The sequence below is a fragment of the Balaenoptera ricei genome, chromosome 15 (genome assembly GCF_028023285.1).
Source record: "Balaenoptera ricei isolate mBalRic1 chromosome 15, mBalRic1.hap2, whole genome shotgun sequence".
Taxonomy (NCBI): domain Eukaryota; kingdom Metazoa; phylum Chordata; class Mammalia; order Artiodactyla; family Balaenopteridae; genus Balaenoptera; species Balaenoptera ricei.
In genome coordinates this window covers 32,107,088-32,123,877 of record NC_082653.1, presented here as the reverse complement: position 1 = coordinate 32,123,877, position 16,790 = coordinate 32,107,088, and positions in this window count along the sequence as shown.

Genomic DNA, 16,790 nt, shown 5'->3' with positions numbered 1-16,790 from the left:
TCCTTGCTGGGAGCTCCTCCAGGAGCACACTGGAGCTTGCCGGCAAAGAACTGACACCCCTGTGCTCAAGTAAAAGTCCAGATTTCTCCCATAGTCAGCTTAGCTATGCCCTAGGAGCGAAGAAGCATGTGATAGAGGAAGGCTGCAACACTGTTTGGTATTTCACGACTCATTGTGCACTCACCTTCGTTGTAACATCTGTGAAAGGGCACTGAATGCCGTCCAAATCTTCTGCTGTGTTTGAGTCCCAGGAAGCAACTGGGTTCGCTGGCTTTAAGGCTGTGAAAGTGCAGCGGTAATGGCAAAGCCCTGCCCGGATTGCTCCACAGCTCTCGTTCATACAGCATTCAAACGGCCTCAGGAACGCCGTTCCAAGCAGCCTTACATTCCATGCTGGCGTAGCCAGGGAGGCATTTGGATTCTTCGGAGAAACACCACTGTGCCTCACCAGTGAAACCTGTGGGCTCCCAAATACGTCTCCCTACGGCAGTCGGATGCTAGATGTTTAGTTCCAGCCTGAAAACAACGAACAGCTTTTTCTGTGACAATGCTGGACTTCTGGGACCATCCAGATTCACCAAGGCCTAACTTTTGCCCGGCGGGGGAATGCTCTTCTGCACGTACAGCACTCCCCACGTGAAAACCTTTCTTAGCAGAAGGAGGCAGTCTTTCCCTAGTACTACATAGCTAGGCTTAATCTTCAGATAACATGCTGTGTCATCAAGCTTGAAAGTGGGACACCGATGGGAGCCTTTTATTCTCCTGGAATGGAAGTCACTTGCTTTGGGCTTCAAGGCTGCCTGAACAGCCTTAGCGGCTCATCTTCTCTTCACTGCAGGAATGTGGCTTTGGGCCAAGGCTGCGTTCTCTCAATGGCAATAATGTGCTGGCAATTGCTTTCTAGAAACTCATCCCACGGCACTGCAGATTCAGCTCCATACAAAGGAAAGGTGACCTAAGTCTACAAGGTAAAGTCCAGTGTTTCACATCAGCAGAGTTGAGTGTGCAGTGGTAGCCACGAAGCCATACTCTGAAAAGGAGTGCCTTAACTCTGCTATGCCCCTGGGAACACATAGGGCAGTGTATCGTGCACCAATCTCTCGTGATGACCACTGTGTGCTACAAGAGCGGTCGCTGGCTTCTGAGGAAGCCTAGGCGAAGTAGGTCCCCGGGAGCAGTCTTCACATTCATAGCAAGGGCAACGTACTCCTTTCTGGGATGCCTAGGCAGAGTGTTCCAGTCGTCAGAAGGCCTCGCGAAAGTAGCGCCTGGCAGATTCTCTTTGCAAGTCGATCGTCCTCAGTGACTGAAACAGAACTGCACTGTTACTGCACAATGTGCTTGTGATTCAGTCTGGGACACAGGATGGCACTCTCACAGAGGCGAAAGCTAACTTTTGCATCCAGCCTGAAGACCAGTATATTTTTCACACTTCCACTGTTGTATGTGCAACAGCCATGGTCCTCGAAGCCTACCTAAGGTACTGAAATACTTACCCATTTCATCCTATGCAGAGGTCCCTGTGCCCAAAGGGTCTCCAGGGAAGAGCCCTGTGGGTCCCGTGTGTTTCCTTGAGGTAGTCAGAAACTACTGAGGATAACCTTATGAGCTCAAGTCTGAAACCGGGCAACCCTGGCAAAACCTTCATTTCGTCCGTGGTAGGCGAGACAGGTGCGGTTTGAAAGCTGCCTGAAAATCACTCCTGCTGCCCATCTTTTCTTTGTTGCCTGACGGCATCACGAAAGAACTTGAGTGTCATCGTATGAGGCATGCTGATCTCGGTTCCTTCCTGGGAGTTCCTCCAAGAGCACACTGGAGCTTGGCGGCAAAGAACTGGCACCCCTGGGCTCAAGTAAAAGTCCAGATTTCTCCCTTAGTCAGCTTAGCTATGCCCTAGGAGCGAAGAAGCATGTGTTAAAGGAAGGCTGCCACACTGTTACGTATTTCACGATTCATTGTGCACTCACCTTCGTTGTAACATCTGTGAAAGGGCACTGAATGCCGTCCAAATCTTCTGCTGTGTTTGAGTCCCAGGAAGCAACTGGGTTCGCTGGCTTTAAGGCTGTGAAAGTGCAGCGGTAATGGCAAAGCCCTGCCCGGATTGCTCCACAGCTCTCGTTCATACAGCATTCAAACGGCCTCAGGAACGCCGTTCCAAGCAGCCTTACATTCCATGCTGGCGTAGCCAGGGAGGCATTTGGATTCTTCGGAGAAACACCACTGTGCCTCACCAGTGAAACCTGTGGGCTCCCAAATACGTCTCCCTACGGCAGTCGGATGCTAGATGTTTAGTTCCAGCCTGAAAACAACGAACAGCTTTTTCTGTGACAATGCTGGACTTCTGGGACCATCCAGATTCACCAAGGCCTAACTTTTGCCCGGCGGGGGAATGCTCTTCTGCACGTACAGCACTCCCCACGTGAAAACCTTTCTTAGCAGAAGGAGGCAGTCTTTCCCTAGTACTACATAGCTAGGCTTAATCTTCAGATAACATGCTGTGTCATCAAGCTTGAAAGTGGGACACCGATGGGAGCCTTTTATTCTCCTGGAATGGAAGTCACTTGCTTTGGGCTTCAAGGCTGCCTGAACAGCCTTAGCGGCTCATCTTCTCTTCACTGCAGGAATGTGGCTTTGGGCCAAGGCTGCGTTCTCTCAATGGCAATAATGTGCTGGCAATTGCTTTCTAGAAACTCATCCCACGGCACTGCAGATTCAGCTCCATACAAAGGAAAGGTGACCTAAGTCTACAAGGTAAAGTCCAGTGTTTCACATCAGCAGAGTTGAGTGTGCAGTGGTAGCCACGAAGCCATACTCTGAAAAGGAGTGCCTTAACTCTGCTATGCCCCTGGGAACACATAGGGCAGTGTATCGTGCACCAATCTCTCGTGATGACCACTGTGTGCTACAAGAGCGGTCGCTGGCTTCTGAGGAAGCCTAGGCGAAGTAGGTCCCCGGGAGCAGTCTTCACATTCATAGCAAGGGCAACGTACTCCTTTCTGGGATGCCTAGGCAGAGTGTTCCAGTCGTCAGAAGGCCTCGCGAAAGCAGCGCCTGGCAGATTCTCTTTGCAAGTCGATCGTCCTCAGTGACTGAAACAGAACTGCACTGTTACTGCACAATGTGCTTGTGATTCAGTCTGGGACACAGGATGGCACTCTCACAGAGGCGAAAGCTAACTTTTGCATCCAGCCTGAAGACCAGTATATTTTTCACACTTCCACTGTTGTATGTGCAACAGCCATGGTCCTCGAAGCCTACCTAAGGTACTGAAATACTTACCCATTTCATCCTATGCAGAGGTCCCTGTGCCCAAAGGGTCTCCAGGGAAGAGCCCTGTGGGTCCCGTGTGTTTCCTTGAGGTAGTCAGAAACTACTGAGGATAACCTTATGAGCTCAAGTCTGAAACCGGGCAACCCTGGCAAAACCTTCATTTCGTCCGTGGTAGGCGAGACAGGTGCGGTTTGAAAGCTGCCTGAAAATCACTCCTGCTGCCCATCTTTTCTTTGTTGCCTGACGGCATCACGAAAGAACTTGAGTGTCATCGTATGAGGCATGCTGGTCTCGGTTCCTTCCTGGGAGTTCCTCCAAGAGCACACTGGAGCTTGGCGGCAAAGAACTGGCACCCCTGGGCTCAAGTAAAAGTCCAGATTTCTCCCTTAGTCAGCTTAGCTATGCCCTAGGAGCGAAGAAGCATGTGTTAAAGGAAGGCTGCCACACTGTTACGTATTTCACGATTCATTGTGCACTCACCTTCGTTGTAACATCTGTGAAAGGGCACTGAATGCTATCCTAGTCTTCAGCTGCGTTTGAGTCCCAGGAAGCAACTGGGTTCGTTGGCTTACAGGCTGTGATCGTGCAGCGGTAATGGCAAAGATCTGCCCGGATTGCTCGACAGCTCTCGTTTGTACAGCATTCAAACGGCCTCAGGAACGCCGTTCCAAGCAGCCTTACATTCCATGCTGGCGTAGCCAGGGAGGCATTTGGATTCTTCGGAGAAACACCACTGTGCCTCACCAGTGAAACCTGTGGGCTCCCAAATACGTCTCCCTACGGCAGTCGGATGCTAGATGTTTAGTTCCAGCCTGAAAACAACGAACAGCTTTTTCTGTGACAATGCTGGACTTCTGGGACCATCCAGATTCACCAAGGCCTAACTTTTGCCCGGCGGGGGAATGCTCTTCTGCACGTACAGCACTCCCCACGTGAAAACCTTTCTTAGCAGAAGGAGGCAGTCTTTCCCTAGTACTACATAGCTAGGCTTAATCTTCAGATAACATGCTGTGTCATCAAGCTTGAAAGTGGGACACCGATGGGAGCCTTTTATTCTCCTGGAATGGAAGTCACTTGCTTTGGGCTTCAAGGCTGCCTGAACAGCCTTAGCGGCTCATCTTCTCTTCACTGCAGGAATGTGGCTTTGGGCCAAGGCTGCGTTCTCTCAATGGCAATAATGTGCTGGCAATTGCTTTCTAGAAACTCATCCCACGGCACTGCAGATTCAGCTCCATACAAAGGAAAGGTGACCTAAGTCTACAAGGTAAAGTCCAGTGTTTCACATCAGCAGAGTTGAGTGTGCAGTGGTAGCCACGAAGCCATACTCTGAAAAGGAGTGCCTTAACTCTGCTATGCCCCTGGGAACACATAGGGCAGTGTATCGTGCACCAATCTCTCGTGATGACCACTGTGTGCTACAAGAGCGGTCGCTGGCTTCTGAGGAAGCCTAGGCAAAGTAGGTCCCCTGGAGCAGTCTTCACATTCATAGCAAGGGCAACGTACTCCTTTCTGGGATGCCTAGGCAGAGTGTTCCAGTCGTCAGAAGGCCTCGCGAAAGCAGCGCCTGGCAGATTCTCTTTGCAAGTGGATCGTCCTCAGTGACTGAAACAGAACTGCACTGTTACTGCACAATGTGCTTGTGATTCAGTCTGGGACACAGGATGGCACTCTCACAGAGGCGAAAGCTAACTTTTGCATCCAGCCTGAAGACCAGTATATTTTTCACACTTCCACTGTTGTATGTGCAACAGCCATGGTCCTCGAAGCCTACCTAAGGTACTGAAATACTTACCCATTTCATCCTATGCAGAGGTCCCTGTGCCCAAAGGGTCTCCAGGGAAGAGCCCTGTGGGTCCCGTGTGTTTCCTTGAGGTAGTCAGAAACTACTGAGGATAACCTTATGAGCTCAAGTCTGAAACCGGGCAACCCTGGCAAAACCTTCATTTCGTCCGTGGTAGGCGAGACAGGTGCGGTTTGAAAGCTGCCTGAAAATCACTCCTGCTGCCCATCTTTTCTTTGTTGCCTGACGGCATCACGAAAGAACTTGAGTGTCATCGTATGAGGCATGCTGGTCTCGGTTCCTTCCTGGGAGTTCCTCCAAGAGCACACTGGAGCTTGGCGGCAAAGAACTGGCACCCCTGGGCTCAAGTAAAAGTCCAGATTTCTCCCTTAGTCAGCTTAGCTATGCCCTAGGAGCGAAGAAGCATGTGTTAAAGGAAGGCTGCCACACTGTTACGTATTTCACGATTCATTGTGCACTCACCTTCGTTGTAACATCTGTGAAAGGGCACTGAATGCTATCCTAGTCTTCAGCTGCGTTTGAGTCCCAGGAAGCAACTGGGTTCGTTGGCTTACAGGCTGTGATCGTGCAGCGGTAATGGCAAAGATCTGCCCGGATTGCTCGACAGCTCTCGTTTGTACAGCATTCAAACGGCCTCAGGAACGCCGTTCCAAGCAGCCTTACATTCCATGCTGGCGTAGCCAGGGAGGCATTTGGATTCTTCGGAGAAACACCACTGTGCCTCACCAGTGAAACCTGTGGGCTCCCAAATACGTCTCCCTACGGCAGTCGGATGCTAGATGTTTAGTTCCAGCCTGAAAACAACGAACAGCTTTTTCTGTGACAATGCTGGACTTCTGGGACCATCCAGATTCACCAAGGCCTAACTTTTGCCCGGCGGGGGAATGCTCTTCTGCACGTACAGCACTCCCCACGTGAAAACCTTTCTTAGCAGAAGGAGGCAGTCTTTCCCTAGTACTACATAGCTAGGCTTAATCTTCAGATAACATGCTGTGTCATCAAGCTTGAAAGTGGGACACCGATGGGAGCCTTTTATTCTCCTGGAATGGAAGTCACTTGCTTTGGGCTTCAAGGCTGCCTGAACAGCCTTAGCGGCTCATCTTCTCTTCACTGCAGGAATGTGGCTTTGGGCCAAGGCTGCGTTCTCTCAATGGCAATAATGTGCTGGCAATTGCTTTCTAGAAACTCATCCCACGGCACTGCAGATTCAGCTCCATACAAATGAAAGGTGACCTAAGTCTACAAGGTAAAGTCCAGTGTTTCACATCAGCAGAGTTGAGTGTGCAGTGGTAGCCACGAAGCCATACTCTGAAAAGGAGTGCCTTAACTCTGCTATGCCCCTGGGAACACATAGGGCAGTGTATCGTGCACCAATCTCTCGTGATGACCACTGTGTGCTACAAGAGCGGTCGCTGGCTTCTGAGGAACCCTAGGCGAAGTAGGTCCCCGGGAGCACTCTTCACATTCATAGCAAGGGCAACGTACTCCTTTCTGGGATGCCTAGGCAGAGTGTTCCAGTCGTCAAAAGGCCTCGCGAAAGCAGCGCCTGGCAGATTCTCTTTGCAAGTCGATCGTCCTCAGTGACTGAAACAGAACTGCACTGTTACTGCACAACGTGCTTGTGATTCAGTCTGGGACACAGGATAGCAATCTCACAGAGGCGAAAGCTAACCTTTGCATCCAGCCTGAAGACCAGTACATTTTTCACACTTCACACTGTTAAGTATGTGCAACAGCCATGCTCACCGAGGCCTACCTAAGGTCCTGAAATACTTACCCATTTCATCCAATGCAGAGGCCCCTGAGCCCAAAGGGTCTCCAGAGAAGAGCCCTGTGGGTCCCGTGTGTTTCCTTGAGGTAGTCAGAAACTACTGAGGATAACCTTATGAGCTCAAGTTTGAAACCGGGCAACCCTGGCAAAACCTTCATTTCGTCGGGGGTAGGCGAGACAGGTGCGGTTTGAAAGCTGCCAGAAAAATCACTCCTGCTGCCCATCTTCTCTTTGCTTCCTGACGGCATCACGAAAGAACTTGAGTGTAATCGTTTGAGGCATGCTGGTCTCGGTTCCTTGCTGGGAGCTCCTCCAGGAGCACACTGGAGCTTGCCGGCAAAGAACTGACACCCCTGTGCTCAAGTAAAAGTCCAGATTTCTCCCATAGTCAGCTTAGCTATGCCCTAGGAGCGAAGAAGCATGTGATAGAGGAAGGCTGCAACACTGTTTGGTATTTCACGACTCATTGTGCACTCACCTTCGTTGTAACATCTGTGAAAGGGCACTGAATGCCGTCCAAATCTTCTGCTGTGTTTGAGTCCCAGGAAGCAACTGGGTTCGCTGGCTTTAAGGCTGTGAAAGTGCAGCGGTAATGGCAAAGCCCTGCCCGGATTGCTCCACAGCTCTCGTTCATACAGCATTCAAACGGCCTCAGGAACGCCGTTCCAAGCAGCCTTACATTCCATGCTGGCGTAGCCAGGGAGGCATTTGGATTCTTCGGAGAAACACCACTGTGCCTCACCAGTGAAACCTGTGGGCTCCCAAATACGTCTCCCTACGGCAGTCGGATGCTAGATGTTTAGTTCCAGCCTGAAAACAACGAACAGCTTTTTCTGTGACAATGCTGGACTTCTGGGACCATCCAGATTCACCAAGGCCTAACTTTTGCCCGGCGGGGGAATGCTCTTCTGCACGTACAGCACTCCCCACGTGAAAACCTTTCTTAGCAGAAGGAGGCAGTCTTTCCCTAGTACTACATAGCTAGGCTTAATCTTCAGATAACATGCTGTGTCATCAAGCTTGAAAGTGGGACACCGATGGGAGCCTTTTATTCTCCTGGAATGGAAGTCACTTGCTTTGGGCTTCAAGGCTGCCTGAACAGCCTTAGCGGCTCATCTTCTCTTCACTGCAGGAATGTGGCTTTGGGCCAAGGCTGCGTTCTCTCAATGGCAATAATGTGCTGGCAATTGCTTTCTAGAAACTCATCCCACGGCACTGCAGATTCAGCTCCATACAAAGGAAAGGTGACCTAAGTCTACAAGGTAAAGTCCAGTGTTTCACATCAGCAGAGTTGAGTGTGCAGTGGTAGCCACGAAGCCATACTCTGAAAAGGAGTGCCTTAACTCTGCTATGCCCCTGGGAACACATAGGGCAGTGTATCGTGCACCAATCTCTCGTGATGACCACTGTGTGCTACAAGAGCGGTCGCTGGCTTCTGAGGAAGCCTAGGCGAAGTAGGTCCCCGGGAGCAGTCTTCACATTCATAGCAAGGGCAACGTACTCCTTTCTGGGATGCCTAGGCAGAGTGTTCCAGTCGTCAGAAGGCCTCGCGAAAGCAGCGCCTGGCAGATTCTCTTTGCAAGTGGATCGTCCTCAGTGACTGAAACAGAACTGCACTGTTACTGCACAATGTGCTTGTGATTCAGTCTGGGACACAGGATGGCACTCTCACAGAGGCGAAAGCTAACTTTTGCATCCAGCCTGAAGACCAGTATATTTTTCACACTTCCACTGTTGTATGTGCAACAGCCATGGTCCTCGAAGCCTACCTAAGGTACTGAAATACTTACCCATTTCATCCTATGCAGAGGTCCCTGTGCCCAAAGGGTCTCCAGGGAAGAGCCCTGTGGGTCCCGTGTGTTTCCTTGAGGTAGTCAGAAACTACTGAGGATAACCTTATGAGCTCAAGTCTGAAACCGGGCAACCCTGGCAAAACCTTCATTTCGTCCGTGGTAGGCGAGACAGGTGCGGTTTGAAAGCTGCCTGAAAATCACTCCTGCTGCCCATCTTTTCTTTGTTGCCTGACGGCATCACGAAAGAACTTGAGTGTCATCGTATGAGGCATGCTGGTCTCGGTTCCTTCCTGGGAGTTCCTCCAAGAGCACACTGGAGCTTGGCGGCAAAGAACTGGCACCCCTGGGCTCAAGTAAAAGTCCAGATTTCTCCCTTAGTCAGCTTAGCTATTCCCTAGGAGCGAAGAAGCATGTGTTAAAGGAAGGCTGCCACACTGTTACGTATTTCACGATTCATTGTGCACTCACCTTCGTTGTAACATCTGTGAAAGGGCACTGAATGCCGTCCAAATCTTCTGCTGTGTTTGAGTCCCAGGAAGCAACTGGGTTCGCTGGCTTTAAGGCTGTGAAAGTGCAGCGGTAATGGCAAAGCCCTGCCCGGATTGCTCCACAGCTCTCGTTCATACAGCATTCAAACGGCCTCAGGAACGCCGTTCCAAGCAGCCTTACATTCCATGCTGGCGTAGCCAGGGAGGCATTTGGATTCTTCGGAGAAACACCACTGTGCCTCACCAGTGAAACCTGTGGGCTCCCAAATACGTCTCCCTACGGCAGTCGGATGCTAGATGTTTAGTTCCAGCCTGAAAACAACGAACAGCTTTTTCTGTGACAATGCTGGACTTCTGGGACCATCCAGATTCACCAAGGCCTAACTTTTGCCCGGCGGGGGAATGCTCTTCTGCACGTACAGCACTCCCCACGTGAAAACCTTTCTTAGCAGAAGGAGGCAGTCTTTCCCTAGTACTACATAGCTAGGCTTAATCTTCAGATAACATGCTGTGTCATCAAGCTTGAAAGTGGGACACCGATGGGAGCCTTTTATTCTCCTGGAATGGAAGTCACTTGCTTTGGGCTTCAAGGCTGCCTGAACAGCCTTAGCGGCTCATCTTCTCTTCACTGCAGGAATGTGGCTTTGGGCCAAGGCTGCGTTCTCTCAATGGCAATAATGTGCTGGCAATTGCTTTCTAGAAACTCATCCCACGGCACTGCAGATTCAGCTCCATACAAATGAAAGGTGACCTAAGTCTACAAGGTAAAGTCCAGTGTTTCACATCAGCAGAGTTGAGTGTGCAGTGGTAGCCACGAAGCCATACTCTGAAAAGGAGTGCCTTAACTCTGCTATGCCCCTGGGAACACATAGGGCAGTGTATCGTGCACCAATCTCTCGTGATGACCACTGTGTGCTACAAGAGCGGTCGCTGGCTTCTGAGGAACCCTAGGCGAAGTAGGTCCCCGGGAGCACTCTTCACATTCATAGCAAGGGCAACGTACTCCTTTCTGGGATGCCTAGGCAGAGTGTTCCAGTCGTCAGAAGGCCTCGCGAAAGCAGCGCCTGGCAGATTCTCTTTGCAAGTCGATCGTCCTCAGTGACTGAAACAGAACTGCACTGTTACTGCACAATGTGCTTGTGATTCAGTCTGGGACACAGGATAGCAATCTCACAGAGGCGAAAGCTAACCTTTGCATCCAGCCTGAAGACCAGTACATTTTTCACACTTCACACTGTTAAGTATGTGCCACAGCCATGCTCACCGAGGCCTACCTAAGGTCCTGAAATACTTACCCATTTCAGCCAATGCAGAGGCCCCAGAGCCCAAAGGGTCTCCAGAGAAGAGCCCTGTGTGTCCCGTGTGTTTCCTTGAGGTAGTCAGAAACTACTGAGGATAACCTTATGAGCTCAAGTTTGAAACCGGGCAACCCTGGCAAAACCTTCATTTCGTCGGGGGTAGGCGAGACAGGTGCGGTTTGAAAGCTGCCAGAAAAATCACTCCTGCTGCCCATCTTCTCTTTGCTTCCTGACGGCATCACGAAAGAACTTGAGTGTAATCGTTTGAGGCATGCTGGTCTCGGTTCCTTGCTGGGAGCTCCTCCAGGAGCACACTGGAGCTTGCCGGCAAAGAACTGACACCCCTGTGCTCAAGTAAAAGTCCAGATTTCTCCCATAGTCAGCTTAGCTATGCCCTAGGAGCGAAGAAGCATGTGATAGAGGAAGGCTGCAACACTGTTTGGTATTTCACGACTCATTGTGCACTCACCTTCGTTGTAACATCTGTGAAAGGGCACTGAATGCCGTCCAAATCTTCTGCTGTGTTTGAGTCCCAGGAAGCAACTGGGTTCGCTGGCTTTAAGGCTGTGAAAGTGCAGCGGTAATGGCAAAGCCCTGCCCGGATTGCTCCACAGCTCTCGTTCATACAGCATTCAAACGGCCTCAGGAACGCCGTTCCAAGCAGCCTTACATTCCATGCTGGCGTAGCCAGGGAGGCATTTGGATTCTTCGGAGAAACACCACTGTGCCTCACCAGTGAAACCTGTGGGCTCCCAAATACGTCTCCCTACGGCAGTCGGATGCTAGATGTTTAGTTCCAGCCTGAAAACAACGAACAGCTTTTTCTGTGACAATGCTGGACTTCTGGGACCATCCAGATTCACCAAGGCCTAACTTTTGCCCGGCGGGGGAATGCTCTTCTGCACGTACAGCACTCCCCACGTGAAAACCTTTCTTAGCAGAAGGAGGCAGTCTTTCCCTAGTACTACATAGCTAGGCTTAATCTTCAGATAACATGCTGTGTCATCAAGCTTGAAAGTGGGACACCGATGGGAGCCTTTTATTCTCCTGGAATGGAAGTCACTTGCTTTGGGCTTCAAGGCTGCCTGAACAGCCTTAGCGGCTCATCTTCTCTTCACTGCAGGAATGTGGCTTTGGGCCAAGGCTGCGTTCTCTCAATGGCAATAATGTGCTGGCAATTGCTTTCTAGAAACTCATCCCACGGCACTGCAGATTCAGCTCCATACAAATGAAAGGTGACCTAAGTCTACAAGGTAAAGTCCAGTGTTTCACATCAGCAGAGTTGAGTGTGCAGTGGTAGCCACGAAGCCATACTCTGAAAAGGAGTGCCTTAACTCTGCTATGCCCCTGGGAACACATAGGGCAGTGTATCGTGCACCAATCTCTCGTGATGACCACTGTGTGCTACAAGAGCGGTCGCTGGCTTCTGAGGAAGCCTAGGCAAAGTAGGTCCCCTGGAGCAGTCTTCACATTCATAGCAAGGGCAACGTACTCCTTTCTGGGATGCCTAGGCAGAGTGTTCCAGTCGTCAGAAGGCCTCGCGAAAGCAGCGCCTGGCAGATTCTCTTTGCAAGTGGATCGTCCTCAGTGACTGAAACAGAACTGCACTGTTACTGCACAATGTGCTTGTGATTCAGTCTGGGACACAGGATGGCACTCTCACAGAGGCGAAAGCTAACTTTTGCATCCAGCCTGAAGACCAGTATATTTTTCACACTTCCACTGTTGTATGTGCAACAGCCATGGTCCTCGAAGCCTACCTAAGGTACTGAAATACTTACCCATTTCATCCTATGCAGAGGTCCCTGTGCCCAAAGGGTCTCCAGGGAAGAGCCCTGTGGGTCCCGTGTGTTTCCTTGAGGTAGTCAGAAACTACTGAGGATAACCTTATGAGCTCAAGTCTGAAACCGGGCAACCCTGGCAAAACCTTCATTTCGTCCGTGGTAGGCGAGACAGGTGCGGTTTGAAAGCTGCCTGAAAATCACTCCTGCTGCCCATCTTTTCTTTGTTGCCTGACGGCATCACGAAAGAACTTGAGTGTCATCGTATGAGGCATGCTGGTCTCGGTTCCTTCCTGGGAGTTCCTCCAAGAGCACACTGGAGCTTGGCGGCAAAGAACTGGCACCCCTGGGCTCAAGTAAAAGTCCAGATTTCTCCCTTAGTCAGCTTAGCTATGCCCTAGGAGCGAAGAAGCATGTGTTAAAGGAAGGCTGCCACACTGTTACGTATTTCACGATTCATTGTGCACTCACCTTCGTTGTAACATCTGTGAAAGGGCACTGAATGCCGTCCAAATCTTCTGCTGTGTTTGAGTCCCAGGAAGCAACTGGGTTCGCTGGCTTTAAGGCTGTGAAAGTGCAGCGGTAATGGCAAAGCCCTGCCCGGATTGCTCCACAGCTCTCGTTCATACAGCATTCAAACGGCCTCAGGAATGCCGTTCCAAGCAGCCTTACATTCCATGCTGGCGTAGCCAGGGAGGCATTTGGATTCTTTGGAGAAACACCACTGTGCCTCACCAGTGAAACCTGTGGGCTCCCAAATACGTCTCCCTACGGCAGTCGGATGCTAGATGTTTAGTTCCAGCCTGAAAACAACGAACAGCTTTTTCTGTGACAATGCTGGACTTCTGGGACCATCCAGATTCACCAAGGCCTAACTTTTGCCCGGCGGGGGAATGCTCTTCTGCACGTACAGCACTCCCCACGTGAAAACCTTTCTTAGCAGAAGGAGGCAGTCTTTCCCTAGTACTACATAGCTAGGCTTAATCTTCAGATAACATGCTGTGTCATCAAGCTTGAAAGTGGGACACCGATGGGAGCCTTTTATTCTCCTGGAATGGAAGTCACTTGCTTTGGGCTTCAAGGCTGCCTGAACAGCCTTAGCGGCTCATCTTCTCTTCACTGCAGGAATGTGGCTTTGGGCCAAGGCTGCGTTCTCTCAATGGCAATAATGTGCTGGCAATTGCTTTCTAGAAACTCATCCCACGGCACTGCAGATTCAGCTCCATACAAATGAAAGGTGACCTAAGTCTACAAGGTAAAGTCCAGTGTTTCACATCAGCAGAGTTGAGTGTGCAGTGGTAGCCACGAAGCCATACTCTGAAAAGGAGTGCCTTAACTCTGCTATGCCCCTGGGAACACATAGGGCAGTGTATCGTGCACCAATCTCTCGTGATGACCACTGTGTGCTACAAGAGCGGTCGCTGGCTTCTGAGGAACCCTAGGCAAAGTAGGTCCCCTGGAGCAGTCTTCACATTCATAGCAAGGGCAACGTACTCCTTTCTGGGATGCCTAGGCAGAGTGTTCCAGTCGTCAGAAGGCCTCGCGAAAGCAGCGCCTGGCAGATTCTCTTTGCAAGTGGATCGTCCTCAGTGACTGAAACAGAACTGCACTGTTACTGCACAATGTGCTTGTGATTCAGTCTGGGACACAGGATGGCACTCTCACAGAGGCGAAAGCTAACTTTTGCATCCAGCCTGAAGACCAGTATATTTTTCACACTTCCACTGTTGTATGTGCAACAGCCATGGTCCTCGAAGCCTACCTAAGGTACTGAAATACTTACCCATTTCATCCTATGCAGAGGTCCCTGTGCCCAAAGGGTCTCCAGGGAAGAGCCCTGTGGGTCCCGTGTGTTTCCTTGAGGTAGTCAGAAACTACTGAGGATAACCTTATGAGCTCAAGTCTGAAACCGGGCAACCCTGGCAAAACCTTCATTTCGTCCGTGGTAGGCGAGACAGGTGCGGTTTGAAAGCTGCCTGAAAATCACTCCTGCTGCCCATCTTTTCTTTGTTGCCTGACGGCATCACGAAAGAACTTGAGTGTCATCGTATGAGGCATGCTGGTCTCGGTTCCTTCCTGGGAGTTCCTCCAAGAGCACACTGGAGCTTGGCGGCAAAGAACTGGCACCCCTGGGCTCAAGTAAAAGTCCAGATTTCTCCCTTAGTCAGCTTAGCTATGCCCTAGGAGCGAAGAAGCATGTGTTAAAGGAAGGCTGCCACACTGTTACGTATTTCACGATTCATTGTGCACTCACCTTCGTTGTAACATCTGTGAAAGGGCACTGAATGCCGTCCAAATCTTCTGCTGTGTTTGAGTCCCAGGAAGCAACTGGGTTCGCTGGCTTTAAGGCTGTGAAAGTGCAGCGGTAATGGCAAAGCCCTGCCCGGATTGCTCCACAGCTCTCGTTCATACAGCATTCAAACGGCCTCAGGAACGCCGTTCCAAGCAGCCTTACATTCCATGCTGGCGTAGCCAGGGAGGCATTTGGATTCTTCGGAGAAACACCACTGTGCCTCACCAGTGAAACCTGTGGGCTCCCAAATACGTCTCCCTACGGCAGTCGGATGCTAGATGTTTAGTTCCAGCCTGAAAACAACGAACAGCTTTTTCTGTGACAATGCTGGACTTCTGGGACCATCCAGATTCACCAAGGCCTAACTTTTGCCCGGCGGGGGAATGCTCTTCTGCACGTACAGCACTCCCCACGTGAAAACCTTTCTTAGCAGAAGGAGGCAGTCTTTCCCTAGTACTACATAGCTAGGCTTAATCTTCAGATAACATGCTGTGTCATCAAGCTTGAAAGTGGGACACCGATGGGAGCCTTTTATTCTCCTGGAATGGAAGTCACTTGCTTTGGGCTTCAAGGCTGCCTGAACAGCCTTAGCGGCTCATCTTCTCTTCACTGCAGGAATGTGGCTTTGGGCCAAGGCTGCGTTCTCTCAATGGCAATAATGTGCTGGCAATTGCTTTCTAGAAACTCATCCCACGGCACTGCAGATTCAGCTCCATACAAATGAAAGGTGACCTAAGTCTACAAGGTAAAGTCCAGTGTTTCACATCAGCAGAGTTGAGTGTGCAGTGGTAGCCACGAAGCCATACTCTGAAAAGGAGTGCCTTAACTCTGCTATGCCCCTGGGAACACATAGGGCAGTGTATCGTGCACCAATCTCTCGTGATGACCACTGTGTGCTACAAGAGCGGTCGCTGGCTTCTGAGGAACCCTAGGCGAAGTAGGTCCCCGGGAGCACTCTTCACATTCATAGCAAGGGCAACGTACTCCTTTCTGGGATGCCTAGGCAGAGTGTTCCAGTCGTCAAAAGGCCTCGCGAAAGCAGCGCCTGGCAGATTCTCTTTGCAAGTCGATCGTCCTCAGTGACTGAAACAGAACTGCACTGTTACTGCACAACGTGCTTGTGATTCAGTCTGGGACACAGGATAGCAATCTCACAGAGGCGAAAGCTAACCTTTGCATCCAGCCTGAAGACCAGTACATTTTTCACACTTCACACTGTTAAGTATGTGCAACAGCCATGCTCACCGAGGCCTACCTAAGGTCCTGAAATACTTACCCATTTCAGCCAATGCAGAGGCCCCTGAGCCCAAAGGGTCTCCAGAGAAGAGCCCTGTGGGTCCCGTGTGTTTCCTTGAGGTAGTCAGAAACTACTGAGGATAGCCTTATGAGCTCAAGTTTGAAACCGGGCAACCCTGGCAAAACCTTCATTTCGTCGGGGGTAGGCGAGACAGGTGCGGTTTGAAAGCTGCCAGAAAAATCACTCCTGCTGCCCATCTTCTCTTTGCTTCCTGACGGCATCACGAAAGAACTTGAGTGTAATCGTTTGAGGCATGCTGGTCTTGGTTCCTTGCTGGGAGCTCCTCCAGGAGCACACTGGAGCTTGCCGGCAAAGAACTGACACCCCTGTGCTCAAGTAAAAGTCCAGATTTCTCCCATAGTCAGCTTAGCTATGCCCTAGGAGCGAAGAAGCATGTGATAGAGGAAGGCTGCAACACTGTTTGGTATTTCACGACTCATTGTGCACTCACCTTCGTTGTAACATCTGTGAAAGGGCACTGAATGCCGTCCAAATCTTCTGCTGTGTTTGAGTCCCAGGAAGCAACTGGGTTCGCTGGCTTTAAGGCTGTGAAAGTGCAGCGGTAATGGCAAAGCCCTGCCCGGATTGCTCCACAGCTCTCGTTCATACAGCATTCAAACGGCCTCAGGAACGCCGTTCCAAGCAGCCTTACATTCCATGCTGGCGTAGCCAGGGAGGCATTTGGATTCTTCGGAGAAACACCACTGTGCCTCACCAGTGAAACCTGTGGGCTCCCAAATACGTCTCCCTACGGCAGTCGGATGCTAGATGTTTAGTTCCAGCCTGAAAACAACGAACAGCTTTTTCTGTGACAATGCTGGACTTCTGGGACCATCCAGATTCACCAAGGCCTAACTTTTGCCCGGCGGGGGAATGCTCTTCTGCACGTACAGCACTCCCCACGTGAAAACCTTTCTTAGCAGAAGGAGGCAGTCTTTCCCTAGTACTACATAGCTAGGCTTAATCTTCAGATAACATGCTGTGTCATCAAGCTTGAA